Source organism: Struthio camelus, chromosome 5 (genome assembly GCF_040807025.1).
Source record: "Struthio camelus isolate bStrCam1 chromosome 5, bStrCam1.hap1, whole genome shotgun sequence".
Taxonomy (NCBI): domain Eukaryota; kingdom Metazoa; phylum Chordata; class Aves; order Struthioniformes; family Struthionidae; genus Struthio; species Struthio camelus.
In genome coordinates, this window is record NC_090946.1 from 16,350,261 (window position 1) to 16,370,922 (window position 20,662).

Here is a 20,662-nt window from a genome sequence, read left to right on the forward strand (position 1 = left end):
TCTGTCACTAAATGTTTCTAGGCACCTTCGGATGTCTTGACCCAGATCATCTGAATCCAAACCATGGCCTTCCTCTTGTAAGAGAAGCAGTTATTACTGCTTTCCACCAAAGTGCCTAATGCATCTTTCGGAGAAGGAATATTCCTTTCCTCTTTCAAACATGAATTCCTTCTGACCAGCCCTGATGAAATGCAGCTGAGCGGATAGACTTTTAATGGCTAGATCATTTCAAACCGTCTTAACCCGAGAAAACTCATGGTGGAGTTAACCATAGGTACATTTAATTGATGCTGCTACTATAGACTGAATGTGATCTGGATTCTGGCCAGGAACTCACTATGACAAAACTGAAGCTGCTCTGCAGGAGAGGGAACTTTCTTATGGGTCAGATTGAGACACAGGAACAACTAAAGGATGATCACAGATCTTGCCGCTTTCAATGCATTTGCTAACAGAAACACAGAATGCAAATATTTAACAAAGCCTTGTCAAATGAATACTCCACTCCATATAATTCTCTGGGATGCTGCTAGAAGATTAAACAACATGTGACAGATGGTTATGTTGCTTTATATGGTACTGGAAAGAGTCCAGCATTACAGTAATGCATATGATATACTAGAAAGAGGTCAGAGATCTTACAGTCTGCCTGCCGTGTAGCTCTGTTCTGGGTCACTTGCTTTTGAATAAACAGGAACGCTTGCCCATTTACTTGTTGCTGTTACTGTAGTTTGATAGGGCAAAGGTAAATGATAAATATCGCCTGGAGCCTTATTCTTGGACAGAGGAGAAATTTCTTTAGTTGTATGTAGAGCTCAAAAGAGTGCAGGATCACAGTTTGGTAACATTTGCAGCTCTGTAGCAATCCTTGGTATAGGGGATGTAGCTATAAACAGGAGCTTTACTTGATTTAATGTTTACTCAAGTGCTTTGCCTAGCGTCAGATGAAGTTGATAGAGGCGCTCCTTTTCAGTAGATAATATGTTCACAGTGTGGCTGACACAATGGATGCAGAGTGTAACTGGCTATTCAGGGCAGAATACTTGAGCAATGGTCTGCTGTTTTACTGACCCTAATGTGACTTACGTGTGCTCTTTCGATTAAGAGCTGAAATGCAAGTCTATTATAGAAGAATATTCTGGACTTCTTTGTAAAGAGCAATTCCAAAGAGTAAATTCAGTCCAGTCGTCTTTGGAGATAAGGGCGAGGCAGGTGAAGAAGGAATGTGCTTGTTGGGATTAATACTGGTGCAAGGGAGGATGAGAACAGCATAGAGTTCAGGAAATGCTGAAATATGAGAGTGAAGGGAATATCAGTATTTGAACATAGGGGAATCCAAGAGGATAATTCAAGTATTGAAGTTTGAATAGATATCAGCTGGAGACAGCTTATCTGGCAGCTTTGTTGCTGGTTTTCTGAATACATGATGATGGATCAGGCAAGGGAGTTGCACGCCTGAGTCTTTTGTGAGGATGAGGAGACGTTTTGCATCAAGCAGTAGGAATTGAAGGAAGAGGTCCCAAATAAACAGAGTGATGCCAAGTGGAGTTTTATTTGAGCGGAAAGTATGGGGGCAACAAATACAGTGTTCCTTTAATAATAATAAAAAGAGTGAGAGAGACCCCAGTGGGTGTTGGTGCGGAGATGAATTTTGCTGACTGGTGTTTTCTCTTGAAAACAAAACTAAGCAGCGTTCATATATCTGCCATAAAAGATGTTTCCACCAGCTTCTTGTGTTTAACGGGACTTCACAGAATAGCAGTTTTCTCATAATCTGGATGTTATCTGCCATAAAGACACTGGTAAGATTTGCATGTTTGCATGAGTATAGGCAGTGAGTAAGTTTCCTGATATAGTTTGAAAAACAGTTGCATTAGCTGAAAGAAACCGAAAAATGCCCCTTACCACTGGTGAAGGGGGCTGTGGCTGATCTGGGTGGCACAAAGTAGTTCTGTAGTTCAGGACCTCAGCTGGGTAGTCATACACAGGCATGTCCTGTGCACCATTGTGTCAGAAACTGTGGTGATTTCCCTGCCGCCTGCCGTTCTGGTTAATATCTAGTCCTAACTATCTATTTGAGCACTGGCAAAAAGATATCACTGGGTACTGTCTCACATTGGTAGTGGTTCTGTATCTCATGATTGCCGCCCAAATGGGCGCAGCTTGGTATTTTTTACATTCTGGGCATTGCATCAGGATAGGGATGGTGGAGCTATTTTGTGGTACTTGTTTTGTTTAAGTTTGGCTTAGGCTGAGGTAAAGGAAAACTCATGCAGTATTAGCACATCACAGTACTTGACTTCTCCTAACTGCCAAGTTCATGCCTTGCCTTTAAACAGTCTAATAAGTAGCAACAAGCTCTGGATGGTATTAGGCTACTGAGAGATGTTCTGCATCTAGAAACCAGATTCTTCAACCCATGTGCAGAGAAGAACCAAGGAACAGCCATCCTGGGTCACAGCAGAAAGTCACTCTGAGAGTGACCCAAAGTGATGCTCAAGGAGGAATGTAGAAATGGGGAAAGCAAGTAAGCGAGCAGGACTCTTCTCTATCTCAGGGTGCCCCAGTTCTTGGATCCTCCCCCTCTACTCAGCCCTGGTGAGGCCACATCTGTGCCCAATTCTGGACTCCCCAATACAAGAGAGACATGGAGCTACCGGAGCAAGTCCAGCAAATGGCTGCTAAGATGCCTGGGGGCCTGGAGCATCTCCCCTATGAGAAAAAGCTGAGAAAGCTGGGCCTATTCAGCCTGGAGAAGAGAAGACTGGGAGGGCATCTGATCAATGTGTACAAGCATCTGAAGGGAGAGTGTCAAGATGATGAAGCCAGGCTCTTCTCTGTGGTGCCCAGTGACAGGACGAGAGGCAGCGGGCAAAACTGAAGCACAGGAAGTTCCATCTGAACATGAGGAAAAACTTCTTTGCTGGGAGGGTGACTGAGCACTGGAACAGGTTGCCCAGAGAGGTTGTGGAGTCTCCTGCCCTGGAGATATTCATAAGGTGTCTGGACACAGTCCTGGGCAACCTGCTCTAGGTGATCCTGCTTGAGCAGGGAGGTTGGACTAGATGATCTCCAGAGGTCCCCTCCAACCTCAACAGTTCTGTGATTCTGTGAATTATGATACTAAGACTCAGTTCAGTCTGTCTTGCTAAGCTGTAATTTCCTCATTTAAGAAACTGTGAAGTGAGCCTGAAGGAATCTTCTGAACAGGTGGCAGTTGTCAGAGATTTTCCCGTTAGATGGACTCTAGTTTCTGTGGAGCATGCCAAGAGAACTAGGAAGTATTTGATACAGGCCAGAACAGAAAAATTAAACACATGCCTTTGGTTTCTGGAGCAAGATGTCTGGTGTAGCTGCATTATGAGGGGGCCCTGCAGCACCAATTGGAGTTGCAAGGTAGCTGACGTTCCTGTTGTTGTTAAAGCAATGCTTAGATACCCCATTGTGCTCAGCAGTGCATGATAAATGGATGTAAATATCTGGTGAGAGATAGTCCCTGGTCAAAAGAGATGAGATCGAAAAAAACAAACAAAGAAACTGAGAATGGAGGTGAAGAGACAGGCAGGCAAAATATCTTGCCTGGGATTATGCAGCAGGTCATTTGCAGAGAGGGAAATGGAGCCCTGGTCTCTCTGCTGGTGGTGCCAGGACTTTCTCTATGGTTTCTCTGAAACCATAGATATGTGGGCTTATGTGGGGGACAGGCCAAGGGAAATCTGTGCAATGACTGTGTCGCTTGCAAGGGAAGATTTTTAGATGTCTTCTGTACTCGAGCAGTAGATTTAAACACAGTCTACTAAGACCACCTCCTCTCATTAATGTAATACTGCCACTTGTGAGGTGCGTTGACTGCCTTTGTTTCCGGAGGCAGGGCTGCAGCCAGGATAGCCATACGTGACCTGGCTTTCACTTAGCATTGTTTAACAGATACAGTGAAGGTGTGGCAGCACTGGCTTGTGTATGACTATTCGGGCTCACTGAAGAAGACTGAGTGATGTGTGTGCTTCTGCATCTTCTGTGTTGCAAACACATAGGACTGCAGTGTAGATACCACTTCAGACGTGTAGTACTTCCTCCTGTATTCTTACAGAAAGAAAAGATGAGGCCCAAAGTGCCTTCTTGTTTGTCTGTGCTTGTGTTAGCGTAGCAGGTTCTCTAAGGTTGCAAAAGAGTGGCCAGACTGGGTTAGGCTAGTGGTCTGTCTAGCTCACGTTCCCTTTCATAGTGGCCAATAGCACTTATTGAAGGAAAGGGCATAAGAAGCTGGGTGTGAATGAGGGTGGTTCAGGCTTCTGGGAGAAATTTGGCATCTACCAAGCACTACCAGCCCACAAAAGTGATAAGGAAAAAAGGATTCTGTTGCTTTGTTGTTACTCAGGCTTCTAGCTTGTTCTTTGCTCAGTGAATGAATTTGTTTTTCAAGAAGGAACCTTTGCTGTTATGAGTCACTCTGGCTTAGAAGAAGGATTTCGTTTTCAGCTGCCTTTTGCCTTAAAAGGTGATGTTGCTCCTGGTATTTGTCAAGTTGAAAAAAAAATAAATGAAGATTTCTAAAAATTGTCAGGCAGCTCTCTCTTCTCAAGAAACACTTGATATCTACTTCCTTGATTCTTGATTTCAGAAAAAACAAAATAAAGCAGTATTTAGGGAATGTGTTACTGATTCTCCTTTGGGGTCTGCTTGATTTATGTGCCAGTGAAATGTCAGACAGCAGCACTCCTGCACATAACAGGGATGTTGCCTGCTTTCTGTTGTGCTGGATTTCTAGACCAGCTGGAAATTAGCGGCATTCAACACCTGAAATCACGAGATAAAAAACTAAGATTTGCACACTCTAGTAAACCAGTCACAGTGGGTCTGCAGACCAAATGTTTTTCAAATGGGAAGGCAAACTCTACAGTCTTGGTTGTCTGTGGTCAGTCAAGATATTAATGTTTTTGTAGGAGCTGGTATTTTAACCCTAAGTAAATTACAGGTGAGGCTAATTGCATTATGCTTAACTAAAATCCATCTGCAGCTCCAAATTTAATACTTGGGCAATGTCTACGCTAGCAAAAATCCTGTGGCACAAAACAGTAGTGTAATTCATCATCTATTATAACAATGATAAAGCTGTAATGGAGGAAAAGGAGGCTTAATTTTTTTTTTCCAAGTGGTCTATCTGCACTACAGATCTCAGTGCTGCTTCTGTAGGTAGACCTAGACCATTGGACAATTATGCGTTTAATTGTTGCAATGCGTTTGAGTGTAGTTATAACCTTCTTGCTTCCCCCTATGCAGCATCTATTTGTGTGGTTATACCACTCGTATGTGGAAGATGCCTTGCATTTGCGTGTGTTTGTTGCATAAACTGGTCCTATCTCCCAAGCGTGCTTTGTGGCATTTGTCAAAGCCTCAGAAACTTGACTGATAGATATTGGAAAAATTTCTCATTATTGCAGTCATTTGTCATGACCTTCTCCCTGCATAGGAAGCATTATAGGCTTAGTGCTCTTCCCTGGGTGCTTTCTGTGCATCACTCCTTGGGAGCAGCTGAACCTGTTCCTTGGAATGCTGGTGGAACATAAAGTGCAGGGTGCTGTTCTGTGGGCACTTCAACTTGGACTTTCCTCGGTGTGTCCGGCACACCTTATGTCTCCTGCTATTGCACATTCACTCTCACTTTATTAGTTTATGTGCAGATTTGATGAAAAAAGGATCCACCTCTTTTAACTGGCTTTTAATTGTAAGTCAATCTTGGTGCCCTGAGTTTCATTTTAGTAACATTTTATTGAGATTGAAGAGTGTGTGGGGAAGTACAGATGGCAGAGAAAGGGCATTGGGGATCGGGACTTATGATCTTGGATTGAAAAGTGAATTTATGTTCCCTGTTCCTGAAGTGACTCCTGCTTACTATTTGTTTTACTGATGAATCTATTGTTTTGTATCTTACAGTGGCATCACTGAAGGACTGTTGTTCTTCTGGGAAATCAAAAGCTGCTTCCTACTGCATCTTGTGTGTCATCTGTAAAACCACCAGCCACAGTGAGTTTCTCCTACGCTCTTTCTTCTCTCACTAGCGAGGATTTGTTAGCCATAATCTGTGAAAATAATCTTATTCTATGTTTATACTTTGTCAGTTCACTTGCTACTGTAAAAGGATTTGATTTACCACTCCCAAGGCAAATGGCTACATACCATTCTTTTTCCCTAAAAGCTCATACTGGAAGCTCAGTATTGCAGACTCCCTTTTTTCTGGCCTCCTGCACACCTTGCGCTAGGGGGCACTTTGAGTGCGTGTTCCGATTATTCATCTGCTAGCTGTGATGAGAATTGGATACAATGCCTTCTTCCTGAGAACAACTCCTCGAGAAAAACTTATTTAAATAAAAGGGAGAGATAACTACTGCTGGGGCATGGGAGGTCACACTGCTCTCTACTGGTTCGCGGTGCTGGAAGAGAACACAACATAGACTGATAATCTTAGGCTGTGGCAGGTGAAGGGAGCAGCTGTTTCAGTGCTGGTGAGCTGAATCTGTTTCTAGGCATGCCCTTAAAACTAAAGGCTGGGATTTTGAAAGGAGTGTATGGGAGCTAGCTGATTCGGTGGTAACTGGATACCAAATGAAAACTCTTGAATTTCCTCACTCCCTCAAACTCCTGTAATTCTTAGCTAAGAGAAATACTATGAAGAAAGTGCTTTCACACCCCTCTCAGATGGGTGTAAGATATCCACGTGACTTTCCTGTGATTCTTTTGTCAGTAATTCCCTTCTATCAATAATTCAGTACAACATATTCAGATGATTTTGATGCTTGGTACTGCTTAAAAAGATAGCATAAAGATTGCTTGCAAAGTCATCTCTGATTTTCAGACAGTTATTTACCTGTCTCATGCCAGTCTGGAGAACTGAGTGCACTGGTCATGTACCTCATATACTGAATCTATCCACAAGTGTAGGAGGAGGGCAGGAATAAATCTGTGACTGTGCAAGTGTTTGCTTTAAGGGAAACTTGAGGACTCAATGAACAAAAAGGGTAAGTGCTTTAGGGAGCTAATAAGACTTGTGCATTTAAATGGCATTGAATGTTGAGATCTAGATCATCTGATTTGGGGTTATATTTAAGAGAAGCAATTGTGCTCTGGTAACAGATTCTACTAAGCAAAAAATGGCAGTAGCAGAAGTAACACTTGAAAAGGGCTAAACTTTTCAGTTGAAAGGATATAGAAAAGAGAATTAGACACAATGTGCATTTCTAGCCTTTGTTAATATTGCAAATGCATAAATTATATATGACTTGTAAAATGAGAAAGATTGGTTCTAGTGAGCTGTTGTTTTTGCCTGGAAGGGTAGAGCCAGCTTACAGCACATATGGTGAAGAATACCTGTCAGAAATTGAATATTGAGTGAAAGTAATCATTTTAATCAAAAGTAGTTGAAGCTGAGGCTGAGTCAAAGGAAAAAGCAACTGCTCAGCTGGAAGACTGCTTCCAGTGCTGCAGACATGCCCTGAGATGCATATTTTATGTATTAGGAATATTGATCAAGGCCATGGTTGTATGTTGCATTAGCATTGTTCTTCCTGATCGTTGTGACTAAGATTTCTTAACTCTTTGAGTTCCATTCCTTTCTTTGTGATCAACTACAAAGCACTTAGTGCTGGTGCAATATGGGGGACTCACAGCGCTGTATGAGCTGACTAGGCTTGGCACTTGTTTTCTTCTGACTTAGTCTTACAGAAATAACTTTTAACCACAAGAAGTTGAAAGCCTGTGGGGAGCTCAGTCTCTGCTGCAGATAAAGTGCCTTCCTCTGAGATTCTCTAGTAAACCTGCAAGTGATCTTTGCGTCCGCAAAAGGTAGCGTGATCTTGTCACAGAGGTTGCTTATGATTCTGCCCTGCTCATTCCTTAAATCCTTGATCCTGCCTGCAGACAGTTTGTATGACAGATAGATTTAACTGTGGACCATGAATTTTGGCTGAGTAAAACGCCAAGGGAGGAGAAGGGTTTTAAGTGAGATATATCCTTTGTCAACTGATGGATAACACTGCTCGGAGCAGAAGCTTCTTGAAGCATGGACAGACCTTTAGCTGAATCTATTGGCTGTGGTGTAGAGATGCCAGATTACATCAATCTGTGTTCCTAACCCAGCATCTGTAGCTGCAGTGGGTCTATGAAAGCTATTGTAAAGGGGTGTTACTAGGAGCGCTGACTGTACACACAATCTGAGATACAGTGAGCAGAGTGCTGTAAAAGAGCCATAGGCTTTGTGCTTCTGCAAAGAAAGATCCTAGGCTGCTTTTTGAAGTTTGGCTTTCAAGTCAAAAGCAGAATTGCTTCCGCACACTTAAGCCTGCCTCCTGTTTCTCTTGAGTTGCTGTCTGTTCCCTTTCGATTCCTTACAGTGCCCTAAGAAAGTTGAATCCCTGTTGAACCCATGAACGCCACCTCAATTTGCACCTGTTAAAACCAGCCTGGAGCAAAGGATGAGGTTGCAAATGAGTGACCTCAAAGGCCTTGTCTGTGCTATAAAGATTACTGCTGCAGCCCATGGAGGCAGGAGTCTGCAGCTGCACTTGTGTGAGCAAGGCTTGCTGTGGAGTAGGTCAGCTCTGGTGTGATGCTAGGTGCACAGCAGGTGTTGCACTAGTAGCTCTGCTAGTGCAGTTGTTTCTAACTTAGATCCACACCACCGTGGCCCCTTTTCTCTGATTTGCTTGTTCTTTTGTTCTGGCAGCAAACCATCTGAGGAAGCCATGCAAGTGCACACTGGCTGGTATGCCTCTCAAAAGGAGAATGAGACATGGTTTAGAGCTCTGCAGGTCCAGCTTCAGCTCTCTGATCTGTTTACAGATTTCCTTTGAGACTTCAGTAGCATAACTTAATCTCTGTGCCGGTTCCCTTTCTGTTAAAGGGCACTTTCCACCTCGGATGGGAACTGAGGTTAAACATACAGAGCTTGTGAATGCTTTGATACAGTGGTAAGGAGATGATGGAAGTATCTGTTAGGATGTCTTTCTCTACTCTTTCTGCACAGCGCAAGTGGCATCTCTGAAGTCGTTTAGCAGTCAAAATGGGATGATGAAGAGCAAGGCTTGTCTGGATGGGAAATGGGAGGGAAGACTGTACCACACCAGTGCTATTGAGGTGTCAGCGTGGCACCCCAGCATCTGCTGACCCCTTCTGAGCATTGTGTCTCCCCTCTCTGAGTAAAGGTGTTTGCCTGGGTCTGGGACACCAGAAGGTGCAGATAGCTCAGATTTATGTTCCTCAAGTGGGGTTCTAGTAGTAGATATTGCTTTGTTCTGTATGTAGTTGTCTTGCAGTGCTTTGCCTTGTGTGGTCATGTCTGCTTAATGCACCTGGCCTGCGTGTTGTACTTAGCTTTCAGCAATCACCTCAGGGTCTCAAGAAAGGCTTTTACCTTGTGTTCCAAATGTCACCAGGTGACATTCTTTTCAGAGCTGAGCTATTTCATTGTTGCACAGCTTACCTCAAAATAGCTGCTATCCCTGGTGTGTCAGAGTAGGATCTTGATAAGATTGATAGCTATAAAACATTCCCTCTGAACTGTGAGATGAAAGTGATGCATTTCCTTTCTCCTTCCAGAGTGCTCTTCTGCTGCAAGAGGGAAGGAGTCTTTCCTTTTCCTTTTTTTTTCTTTTTTTTCCTCTTCTTTTTTAAAGGTGACTCATATCAGGTATTGGTAGCAGTGTCTATAGCAGTCTGCGGTGGCATGCTCTGATGCCTCATGCTATGGCAAACTGGGAATATGGGAATGAAAGGAAACTCTGCCAAGAGGTTCCTGTCTGCATTGACAGGAAAATACCTGTGACTCTTATGGTATTACCTAAAATCTCACTAGTGACTGATACAATGGGAAGGAAATAGGGTAAAATCAAGTTAGGGCTCGGATATTTGCCTTGCAAAGGATATTCTCTGAGGTTTTACCTGCTCACTTGCTGATGGTGTAAGGTAGGGAACAGAACAGATTGAAGCAATTTGTTTGGCTTTGCATTGCAAAGACAAGCCAACCTTACTTGGAGAAAAGGATGGCTAATGACCCTGCTCTTCTAGCCTTGACAGCTATTGCTATCAGGGAAAGATGTGTCCAGAGTCTAGAATAGGGATAGCAGTATGAGCATTTTTAGTGGAAGGATGGATTTGAGGAGATAATACAATTTGTCTCTTTCACACTGAAGGGAAACACACTAGAAATGTTTGTATTCTCTTGATGTGTTTTTCTTAATTTTTTCATATTGGCTCCTGGGATGCAAGGGTACTGCTCCAATATTTTGGTAGTTCAGAATCTTGGATTGGCTTTGGCTCATCCAGTCTTGTAACCTGTTTCTGCTCATGATAGCACCAGTTACCTTAGATGCAAGGAACCAGGCAGTTCTGGGTTACCATTGGCTCTAAAGAAATAAATCTGTGTATTTGATCCTTATGAAAATGTTTTCAAGAACTGAACAAGAAAGCAGAGTAGGAATTTGGTGGGCAGATTAATCACATTCCAGTTTCAGGCTGTTTATTCATAGCTTTTACTAGTTTAACGGAAAAAAAGAAGGCTATTTTTAGCCTTGCTTCTTTTTTCTTTTCTTCCTCCTCCTCCCTGCCTGCACTTTATTAACCTAAACAAATTTGCTACTCGGACGAGAGGGTGGAGTTGGGAGGAAGGAAGGGTGGAATAGAAACTGATTTGTTAAATCATTTTTAAGATTATCAACACACAATTTTGTTTTCACATGACAGCTCTGAGTACACGAGAACCTCTTTGTGTTTCCCAAAGAGGGGGAAGCATTGTGTGCAAATGGAGAGAGTGAGAGCCTATGAGACAATGAAGCAGTTACAGAAAACTTCTGACTTATGCTGAGTTTGCTTCCTTCCTGCTTGGTTTTGGTGGTTATTTCTGTTTGGATATAGTTGGTTATTTCCAAGGAATGGTATGATATGTCCCAGTGAAAGTTTGCTCTCAGAGCTTCCAACTCCTAGCATATGCCTCATATCGCAAGATGCAGGGAGGGGAAGGGTCCTGGAGGTAAGCAGGAAGGTCAATTTAGATGTTACTAAGCAAAAAACAGTAGATGTTCTCCATATACAGCTAGTAAGAGATGGTACCCGACCTAAAGAAGTAAGACTTAAGGGTAGGAGGTGAAATGTCAGAAGTCAGTCATCTGAACAAGGACACAACTGGGGAGGGGAACCAAGCTCTCCTGAGTCCTGGTGTGTGTTTTGAGGGTTTTATGGTAAGTCGCTTCTGATATAGAAGCGAATAGGAGCAACTCTTGCAGCCTCCTTACTAAGAAGGTATGACTTTGACTTTAACTTTGGTGTGACTGCTGACTTTGTACTGCAGAAAGACTTACTGAATCCGGTGACTGTGGATCATCTAGTCTGGAGAAAGAAGCACATACCCTCACAAACGTGCAGCCAGCACTGCCTGGCCACTGCAAAACGTTGCTGCTTTTCTCGTTTCCCTGAATCTCTCGAGTTTTAATGTTAGTTCTTCAGTATTTGTTAAGGTTTCTCCTCGCTTTTCTGAGGAGAGTTGTAGGATCTTTACAATAGAACATCTGTGAAGTCCACCTCTGGCAGTGAAGGAGAGTGGAGAGCTTCTCACACTGTCCTGTCTGACTGCACTAGTCTGCTCAGTATTGGAGCCTAAAGGATTTTTCTGTCCCTTGTTTCACCCCTGCTGCATGTTCTGAGCTGCTGGAGAACTGATGAAGAGCACAGGTTATGTTTGTGTCTATTTAAAGCAGAAAGGTTTTTATTTTATTTTTCTTTTAGCCACTTCATCTTGAAATGCCTTTCTTTGTTAGTTTACAAAGGCTTTTATTATCAGAAATCCGATCTTCTTGGAAGTATTATGTTTATGGAACATGTAAAGCAATTAATAAATTGTAAGGGTCTGAGTTCCAGAACCTCTGAGCACTCCTACTCCAAGAAAAGGTCCCTTTTAAGGTATCTTGATTTGAGTGTCTAAAAATTGCTCACTATCAGGTTGTATCTCCAGATGACACTGGGCACTGCATCAGCAAGAGTATGTTCAAAGATTGAAAATGAGTCCATTATTTATGACCTTCTTTCTGAGCTTCCCTGGCTCATGTGAGGGAAGTGAAACTACTTGGAAATATTGGCTTCCCACTGGATTTCTGGCTCCTTTGAAGGTTTTCTTGATCTTTGTGAATAATCCTTGGTTTATATATTTGATTCCACGCCAGCAAACTAAATCTTTCTGTAATGCACATTCCTTAAGGCTTTGTATATCATGAAGACTTGAGGGATTTCTTCCACTGTTTGGTGTAGTGGCATTGCACCTCCACCAGCACTAGAGAATGGCAAGGCATGGCTGTGAGCAAGGCACAGCCTGCCATGCATGAGAGTAGGGTTTGTTTACTGACTCTTGTGTGAATTGCATAATTGCTCTCTGGATCTGCCTTTAAATTGGGGGCAATAACACTCTGCCTGGCTCAGCTGAGCTTGTGTGCTTTCCTAAATGCTTCAGGTAAAGGACTCTAGCTGCTTAGCTACTGTGGTTGCAGTGTTTGTAGTGTGGGGCTGCTTGCAGAGACCAGCTGCTAGGCCCCTAAAAGCCTCACCTGAAACGGCCATGATGACCTGGCTGAACTTCAAGCTCTTAAATGTTGGGAGTGTGTCTGTTAGGATGCTGATTTGTCAGGCTGGCTGAGAGTCTTTTCTGTTCCTTGTGCTCTCCCAGCTTCTGGTTTTTATTCCGTGCAGGATCTTGTTGTACACTTCAGATCAGTGGCTTCTAACCATTCTTGGAACAGTGCCTGCTTGCTTATCATACATCACTGTTCTCACATTCAGGATGCGCTTAATTCTGCATACTGGAGAGGCTGCAAACATCTAGCAAGGCCCTGTGAATCACTGCTGGGGAATCACTGTGTAACTTTTAGTGTAAGGACTCTCTTCCTTCTGCTCGTACAGTGCCTTGTGTTGAAGTCCTGATCCAAGGTGTAGTAATACAAATATAAATTTATCATCAAATTGATTAGGTCAGGATTTTCACTGAAATCCTACCATGAGAAAATGAATTGCTCTTTCCTTCCTATTCTCTTGGATTTTTAGTCCAGGGCTAAATGCTTGAAAGAATATTTTACCAAAGCATTTAGCTTCCATGATCATTAATTTATTTATAATAAAGTCCCTTCACAGTTACAAGTTTTTGCCTCTAGAAAATGCCCTAAAGCTCCTCTACTAGATTGTGTTACCAGTATATGTATATACTTTCAGATGTGTATGTTAATAAGGCACATATCTTTAAGTTTAAATGCATTTAGCTCCTTGGAAGATGGCAGCCATCCTTGTGCTCTGGGCATCCTTTACATCATTTAAAGTAGATCATAAAATCAGCAATTAAAATAGCTTCCCATAAATCCCATTGTCTTTGAATAATTTCTTTCACATGTACAGTCACGGTCCCTTCCACTTTCACTTTTCAAGTTCCTGGGGAGAGAAAATGCTCTCTGCTTTTAAGAATATTCTTTTCCTCCTCTTTAAAATGTAGTGTTGAAGTTCATTGTGCAGTACTGTTCCAGTCACTTGCTGAAGTCCTTCAAAAGTGTAATCATATAATTTATATAAATTTACAGAAGGGAAGTTGAGAATTTCTCTACTGGTCTGTTTTTTATCCTATATGGAAGCTTGGAAAATTTCAGGTGAGTGATCAGGAAAGTTGTTCGTGTTTGAAACTGAGGTTTAGATCGGACTCTCTCTCATGCTTGTGGCATAAGATATTTCGGAGTCCTCTTGCCTTTCATTGGTAGGAATAATCTCTCAGTTTTAATAAATTACTGCTTCCAAGTCCTGAAGTAGCTCCCCCATAGCTATTTGTCCTTGCCGAAGTAGATGATCAGTGTCTGGCTTATGCTGAATTGAGAGGTTAGCCCAGCCCTCTTTATTTAGTCCACGCGTGGGCAAGCAAACAGCCTCTTATTCGGAATTTAGTCTGAATAAGACTGCTTTATATTTGTTTGCACCGCAGCAGCATCCAAGAGCCCTGGCTGTGGACTCATGCTATGCAAGCACTGTACAACTATAGGGCAAAAAGACTGTCCCTACTTGGAGAGATTTCAACGTAACATGGAATAAATGACCACTGCATTAGCAAAGACTCCTGCTTCAGTAGAGGCTTCATCCTAGCTGTGCCCAACCTTTCCAGGTGGAGGGAATGCGCTTTATCCTACAGGCTGATGAGAGCTGTACTTTGTGCGTATGCAGTACAGTTGGTCTATATACAGCAGTTGTCTAATGCTTCTTAGATATAAACGTACACGTGGCTTCATCTCTGATCCTGAGTAGCATGTAGAGAAGATGGCAACCAGGAGCGGGCTGCTGATATCCTGTGAAGGTAGCCCTGTCCTGATTGCAGTTTCCCAGCCAACCCCTTGCAAGCGAAAGAGGAGAGGGGCAGCGGCTGTGCGACCTGCTCCCAGCAGTCTGTGTTATGGTCTAAAGGAGCAGCTGTGAGGAGAGAGGCAAAGGGACGTCTAAGGGCTCCCCTTCAATTGGGAGGCTGGTAAATTAGGGCTGTATGAGCTCTTCTGTCAGGCCGTAGATATAGACACTTGTGAGGTACACTATTAAGTTCTATTTTTAGAATGCGTTTGCCTTGTTCACTAACAAAAACTGTTGTGTTAACAGAAAACTAGGGTTTATCACCTTCCCTCTGCTCCTGGAGGCTATGTTTGAGCACGGGATTAGGAGCTGAGAGACAGCTCTGCCAACCTGAATCTAAGGGAGAATTTTGAAGAAGCAAAACTGTCACTCTTTTTAATTTCCCTCTGATGGCTCTTTTCATGCTCTTGAGCAGCCACTGAAGTGCTGTTTATATCAGTCTGCAGGCTCGAGAACACGGTGTTGCTCCCATTTGCATTTTGTTCACATTTAAAAGGCTATCTCTGCAACTATAAGGGCGACATCTTGATTTATTTTAATTGGTAACATAGATTGTACAGAAGCTCAGCACTTGTATTTGCATTCTCTAGAGTAAGATTTGCAGTCTTCACAGTGAGAAGAAAGTGGATTCATTTTTTTGCAAACCTTGTGTCTGTATTTGAGTTTCAAATGAGATGCTGCAGTTTTTTTGGTGCTTGGTGAAATGAGTCCACCATTAACTTCAAGTGTCTACAAACTAGAGATCAGCATCTGAGTTGCATGTTCTTATAGTCAGTAGAGAGAAGTAGATGTTTTTAGAACATAGTTCATCTGACCTGTGTTAGACCCCTGCTTTAGAATGAGATGAATCCATCTGAAATACTTTGTTTTAATTTTAACTGATTAGATGTTATTAGGGGGTGAAGAATAGTGCCTAACCAGCAAACACATCCTGGTATCCAGGAAGTGGGTAACTGTAAACTTTTTTTCCCCTTTTATTCTCCAACTCAATCTACAGAACAAAAATTCTTCCATCGTGTCAGAACACTGGCTTTCAGAAAGCTCTTTTTATCTACACAGACGCATTCAGCTGTATTTTTTCCACTGGTGTTGGCCTTTTGCCTATCCATCTTAGAGCTGGATTAACTTCAGAAAGGCAAAAGTGGAACTCAGACACATTTATTTCTTTGACCGGTAAATCAGTATTACAGTTCCCTGGGGACTAGGGAAGAGATATTGTTACAGAGTTGACTTCTAGGTCCCCTTCCTTGAACACTGGCTTTCCAAGGAAAAAGTATAAATATTCTCTTTTGTGAAAGAGAAGAAGCTATATGAAACAGATTTCGGGGGCCTTATTCTCTTTGTGTTTGTGCTTGCTTCCTTCTTTTCCACCTTCCTCCCTTTCCCCAGGCTCTACAGCGTGTTGCTTAATTTCCTTTGAGGTAAGTATAAGTTCTTGGTCACTGCACAGAACACACATATGTTCAGGAGGGGTTTTTCTTGCGTCAAGGCCAATATTTTGTTGCTTTGTAACGCTAACCTTCTTGGAACTCTCTAGCTAATGTTTTTTTTCCCCTCTCTGTTTATTGACTGTGGTATATTGAATATTGTTTCCCTTCCCAGTAATTTTTTTTTTTTTTATTCATGAGTAATGCATCCATTTTTATGAAGCGATGAAACCCATTTGCAAAGGAAAGTGAAGTTTGTTGCAAGTGCGTGATGGACGTGGCAATAGGAAGGTACAAGCTCTTGAGTTTGTCTTTATTTTTATAGGTGAGGTCTAGAACGCAGCAGAGAGAGGGAGAAGCTCTGTGGACCTCCAGTATCCTTTCCTTGCCTATGGTCAGCTGTGCTCCTCTGCAGTCTGTCTCTGAAAGGTTGTGCTGAGGCTAGCTGGAAACAATTTGGCGAGCAGAGAGGGCAATGAACTATGGCCCTGTTCTCCCTCCCTGGTACTAGATCAGTGGAAATCCAGTTGCTTTGCCACAGCTGTGCCTCCCCTCCCCCCCCATCCTTTTGTCTGCTTGCACTGCAGGTTCTTTCAAGGAGAAACTATATTCTTGCAGTGCCAGTGCAAAAGGCAATGCACAGAGACTTGCATCCTAATTTGTTTTTCTTTCTTTTATTTTCTTTTTTTTTCCCCTCTTCTTGGTGTATTTTACAGCTATTTTGAGGAGACGCTGCTAGAGTTAGAGTAGCTGAATCTAGTTTTCATGTTAATTTTCCCCCCTTCCCTCCCCCATCACCTCAGGCCAATAGTCCTGGCACAACCTTATTACATGCTTTTAGAAGACTAGGAATCCACATAGCATGTAAGAGAAAGGATGACTGGCCTGCATTGCAAGCATTTATTTAGTGTGTTCAACTGTGGAAGTTCTTGTTTCACTTCTGGCAGAGTCTTCTCAGCAGCAGCTTTTTTTTTTTTTGTATCTCAGAACTAATGTTTACAGAGTATAGCAGGCTGTGCAGAAGTGCATGGGTGGCTAGCTGCGGGGCAGGGGGGGGTCCTACCTGCTCTTTACTTCTGGTCTGTGCCCCCCGAAGTTTTAGGGAGATAAACATACTGACTGTGAGTTGCCCAGGTATTATGGTAGTGAGGGATTAGGAAAAGCAGATAGATGAATGTGGCTGTCAAAAGAAATGTTCTTTTGTGCTTGCCTATGCATATTATCCCAGAGCCCCCTTGCTTTTGTCATGGATTAAGTGTGACTTGACTGCAGCTTCTCTGAGTTTCATCTCACGTGCATGCAGCTTGGATAAACATGTTGACCCACGATTTGAGGTTAAGGTCGGTGGTGTTGTGTTTTTAAGTGTCTGTTTTGGCATCCTGTTAACAAAGTTACTTTGTTCACAGCTGGTCTCTTATGCTGTACAGCTAACTTATCCTTTGTTAAGGAGCTCCACTCAGTGCTGTTAGTTATTTGCAGTGAAATACAAAATACACCTTGAAATAACATTTATTTTTCAGCAATCCACATCTCAGTAATGCTCAGCCTTCTCTTCAATTTATAATCCAGTCTGTTTTGCGTTTCCCCCTTGGCATTCTCACAGTCTTACAAGAATGTTGTCTCACCAACATCTGGAAACAGCTGTTCTTTGTAACTATTGAATATTTAGAAAGTGTCGATACTCTGCTTTCATAGTACGCTAACTATTAAAGGAGTTACCTACCTTGCCTTGGTAATTTCTGACTGACAGTTGGGTGCCCCAAATGTTATCCAGCCCTGAGCATCTGAATTTACTTGTCTCTCCTGCCGTGAGCTGAGGATCTGGCTCTGAAATCTCTGAATTGGTCTTTGGACTCGGAGAGAGAAGAGAAGCAGGCAGCACTGGTGTTCACATTTCCCATCCAAAGCCATGTGTCAAGGACAACAGCATCCTAGGTTTGCAAGCATGTTGGGCTTTTAATTCACTTTCCCTCAACAGGCCTTAACAAAGATCTGTGCAGCTGATCAGGATTCAGACAACCTTCTGAGCTGTCAGGCATATCGATCCTCTAAGGGCTTGTCTTCCCTGCTAAAAAAGCAGCGTCTTTCTTCCCTGCCTCCCCACCTCTGGGTAACTAAGCCTTATCTGCTGCCCTAAGGACACAGTAAAGACAAGGTGCTTCTGTTTTACCTGGAGCTGAGCTTGCAGGAGTCAATTCAACAAGCATATCTCATGGTGAAACAAGACTAAGACGCCTCTTTTCATTGGGGTTTTACTTCAGGCTAGCCAGCACGTGGATGGCAAACCCAGCCACTGCACAAATGAAGGCAATCACTTAGCACACCAGGGTTTTTCAGCATGAAGTAAAGCTCTAACAGGAAGAGAGGAGAGGGAAAGAGGTGGTGGTGAGGAAGTCTGACAAGTTAATTTTTGGGGAGATATTTTAATGGCATAGGTTGGGAGATGGGAAAAGAAAAGACAAAACTGGAAGCAAGAGTCATGGAGTCCTGGGAAGGAGAAGGGAAAGTAATTCTAAACATGACCAGCAAAATAATCTGCTTCATGAGCAAATTCCATTTAAATGTAAATTACCCAAACTGATTTTTTTTTTTTTAGTGGAATTTTTAGCAGCGTGGTGCAGAAAGACAAAAGTATTTTTTCTTCTTGTTTAAGTATGTGATGCAGACGGCTGTAGAGAGCTATAAACATCCCCCATCTCTCTACTTCCGTACACCTACTTCTTTCCTTTAGGCTCCTTAGAGCTGTTCCCTGCAGCAGTGCTTCCAGGTAGTGACAGCTAGGATGTTTACTTCAGTCACCAGAGCCCTGTCAGAGCCAATTAGCATCCTAATGACTGGCATGTACCATCTTGATAACATTCAGTCCGTGCTTTGTGCCAGGGGACCTAGCCTCTTAAGAACCTGTCTCGTCTCATCTCAGTCATATAAACCCGGCTTAAAAAAAAAAAAAAAAAGGAGAGAGAGAGAAAGAAAATCTCCATTTTTGTCTTGTCTTGCATCCCAGGGGCTTCTGCACAGTGCAAGTATCCTTTAGCTGGAAATGAGGAATATTGGCTTGAGGCGGGGGAAGTTGAATCAAACAGCTCTCATTATAGGCACTGAGGACTTGGGGACAAAGCCTCAGCTGAGGTTACACAAGGCAGCACTCATTCTTTAGAGCTGTGTTCTTTAGAGCTGTGAGCAATCAAAGATCCAGCCACGTTGCCTTTAAACATCCAGCAGCTGTCCAGTATCAGGACTAGACTGGTACTTTTCTGAAATCTCTGCTACCTGTAGCTGTTGTTGGCTGTTTGTTGCAAAATCCACTTCTTAGTAGGCCAGTGTCTGTGGTCAGACTTGTTCTTGTCATGCGATCAAACCAAGGCTGGACGCTTGTACAGAGGCCTTTCCTTCAGCCTAGGAAAGGGCATGTAAGGGAGGAGGTTTATGGGAGGTTTCATGGACGCTCTGCAAGGTCAGAGCATATTTGCATTTCAGAGTATAAATCTGTCACTTGGGCACCTTTTGTCAGCGTGAAGATATTTGAGGCTTTGTACCTCACCCTGCCAGGCTGGAGGGAGAAAACTGATTTCTTTGGGCTGTGGCAGAGTTAAGTGGTGCATTATGAAATCCCTCCCTTTGCAGTGCCTTGTTTTATGGTCTAGTGACAAGATACTTCACAAAGGAACTTGTGGATTTACCCTGACTTCCAGTCCTAAAAGTCAGCATTCCTTCTTGTTCACATGGTATTGCTATCTAACCCTGCCATGTCCCAGCTCTTCAACGCCTTAATGAAGAGCTGCGAGGCTAGGGCCAGCTGGCTGGCACATTGCAGTACAGCTGGCACGGTTGCACTGGATCATCTGAAGGGAGAGGTCTGTGGGTTAATGAGTCCTAGGAGTCAATCACCTGTGATGCTGAATCGGATCCAAGAGTGGCTGAAGGGCGGTATGTGCAGTGGTTGGGCTATGGCTGCCTTAGGGAGGATTTCAGTTCACAGGGCTGTTAAGGTGGCACCTTCACTAATCATGTAGTAACTATAATGTATTATTTGAAATGATGCTGTTCAGCTTTTTAGGAGAAAAAACATTGTCTTCCCCATAAGAGAAGAAAGCAAATCCCAAGTGTGGGACCCTGGAGACAGTGAGCCAAAAAAAATTGTTTTTGTTTTTTTAATTATAACTATTCTTTAAACATGCAAACAAACCCTTCCATCCCCCAAATTTGACTGGAACGCATGCCTGCGAGGCTGAAAGACAGCACTTGAATGTAGCTACATAGTGTATATTTTGTTTTTAATATTACTGTGAGAATTTTGTCTTTTCCTGAATTTTTTTGTATGTCTTTTGCGTTTGCTATTGGAGTGCTGTCGTATCACTATAATGACTATTTAGATTATGATCCGAATGTTTTGATGGGATCTATTGCAATGTCATGAGAACTTGATGACTAAGAAGGCTGTAGGTAAAGGGCTGACAGGAACAGTGATGTTCGTTCCACAGATGCAGTGCTACCTTAAGGCCTAAGCCTGTGTCCGGGATCCCCCTTCCAGAAGTGCCACTTTGAATGTTATGGTAGCTGGTGCACTCTGGCTTGTTACCCACTGAGCCTGCTCTCATCCCATGGGACGTAGAGCTATGAGCGTGCATAGCATGGCTGACTTGGTATGTGTGTGCGCTCGCTCACTCTGCCCAGGACTAGAGGCACTCCTAAGATGACCCAGCTGTTTGAAGTCTGCCTCTTGAGTTCTCATGAACTTTATTTTTTGGGTAGATACCTCTGAGGCTGAAGTAACTTTCCAAAATCTGTGTCAGACGAGAGTATATACCAGACAAGGGGTCAGCAGCTTG

The 20,662-nt window shown here is 43.0% G+C and overlaps 1 protein-coding gene across 3 annotated transcripts in view; it reads left to right on the forward strand.

Moving 5' to 3' along the window:
• The window catches only part of TSPAN4 (tetraspanin 4), a 439,431-nt gene that overhangs the window by 67,367 nt on the left and 351,402 nt on the right, over positions 1-20,662 (forward strand). For all 3 annotated transcript variants that reach the window (XM_068944743.1, XM_068944745.1, XM_009674396.2), the window contains exon 2: positions 5,935-6,024. The gene's annotated coding sequence lies outside the window, so the exon portion shown is untranslated. The remainder of the gene's footprint in view (positions 1-5,934; positions 6,025-20,662) is intronic.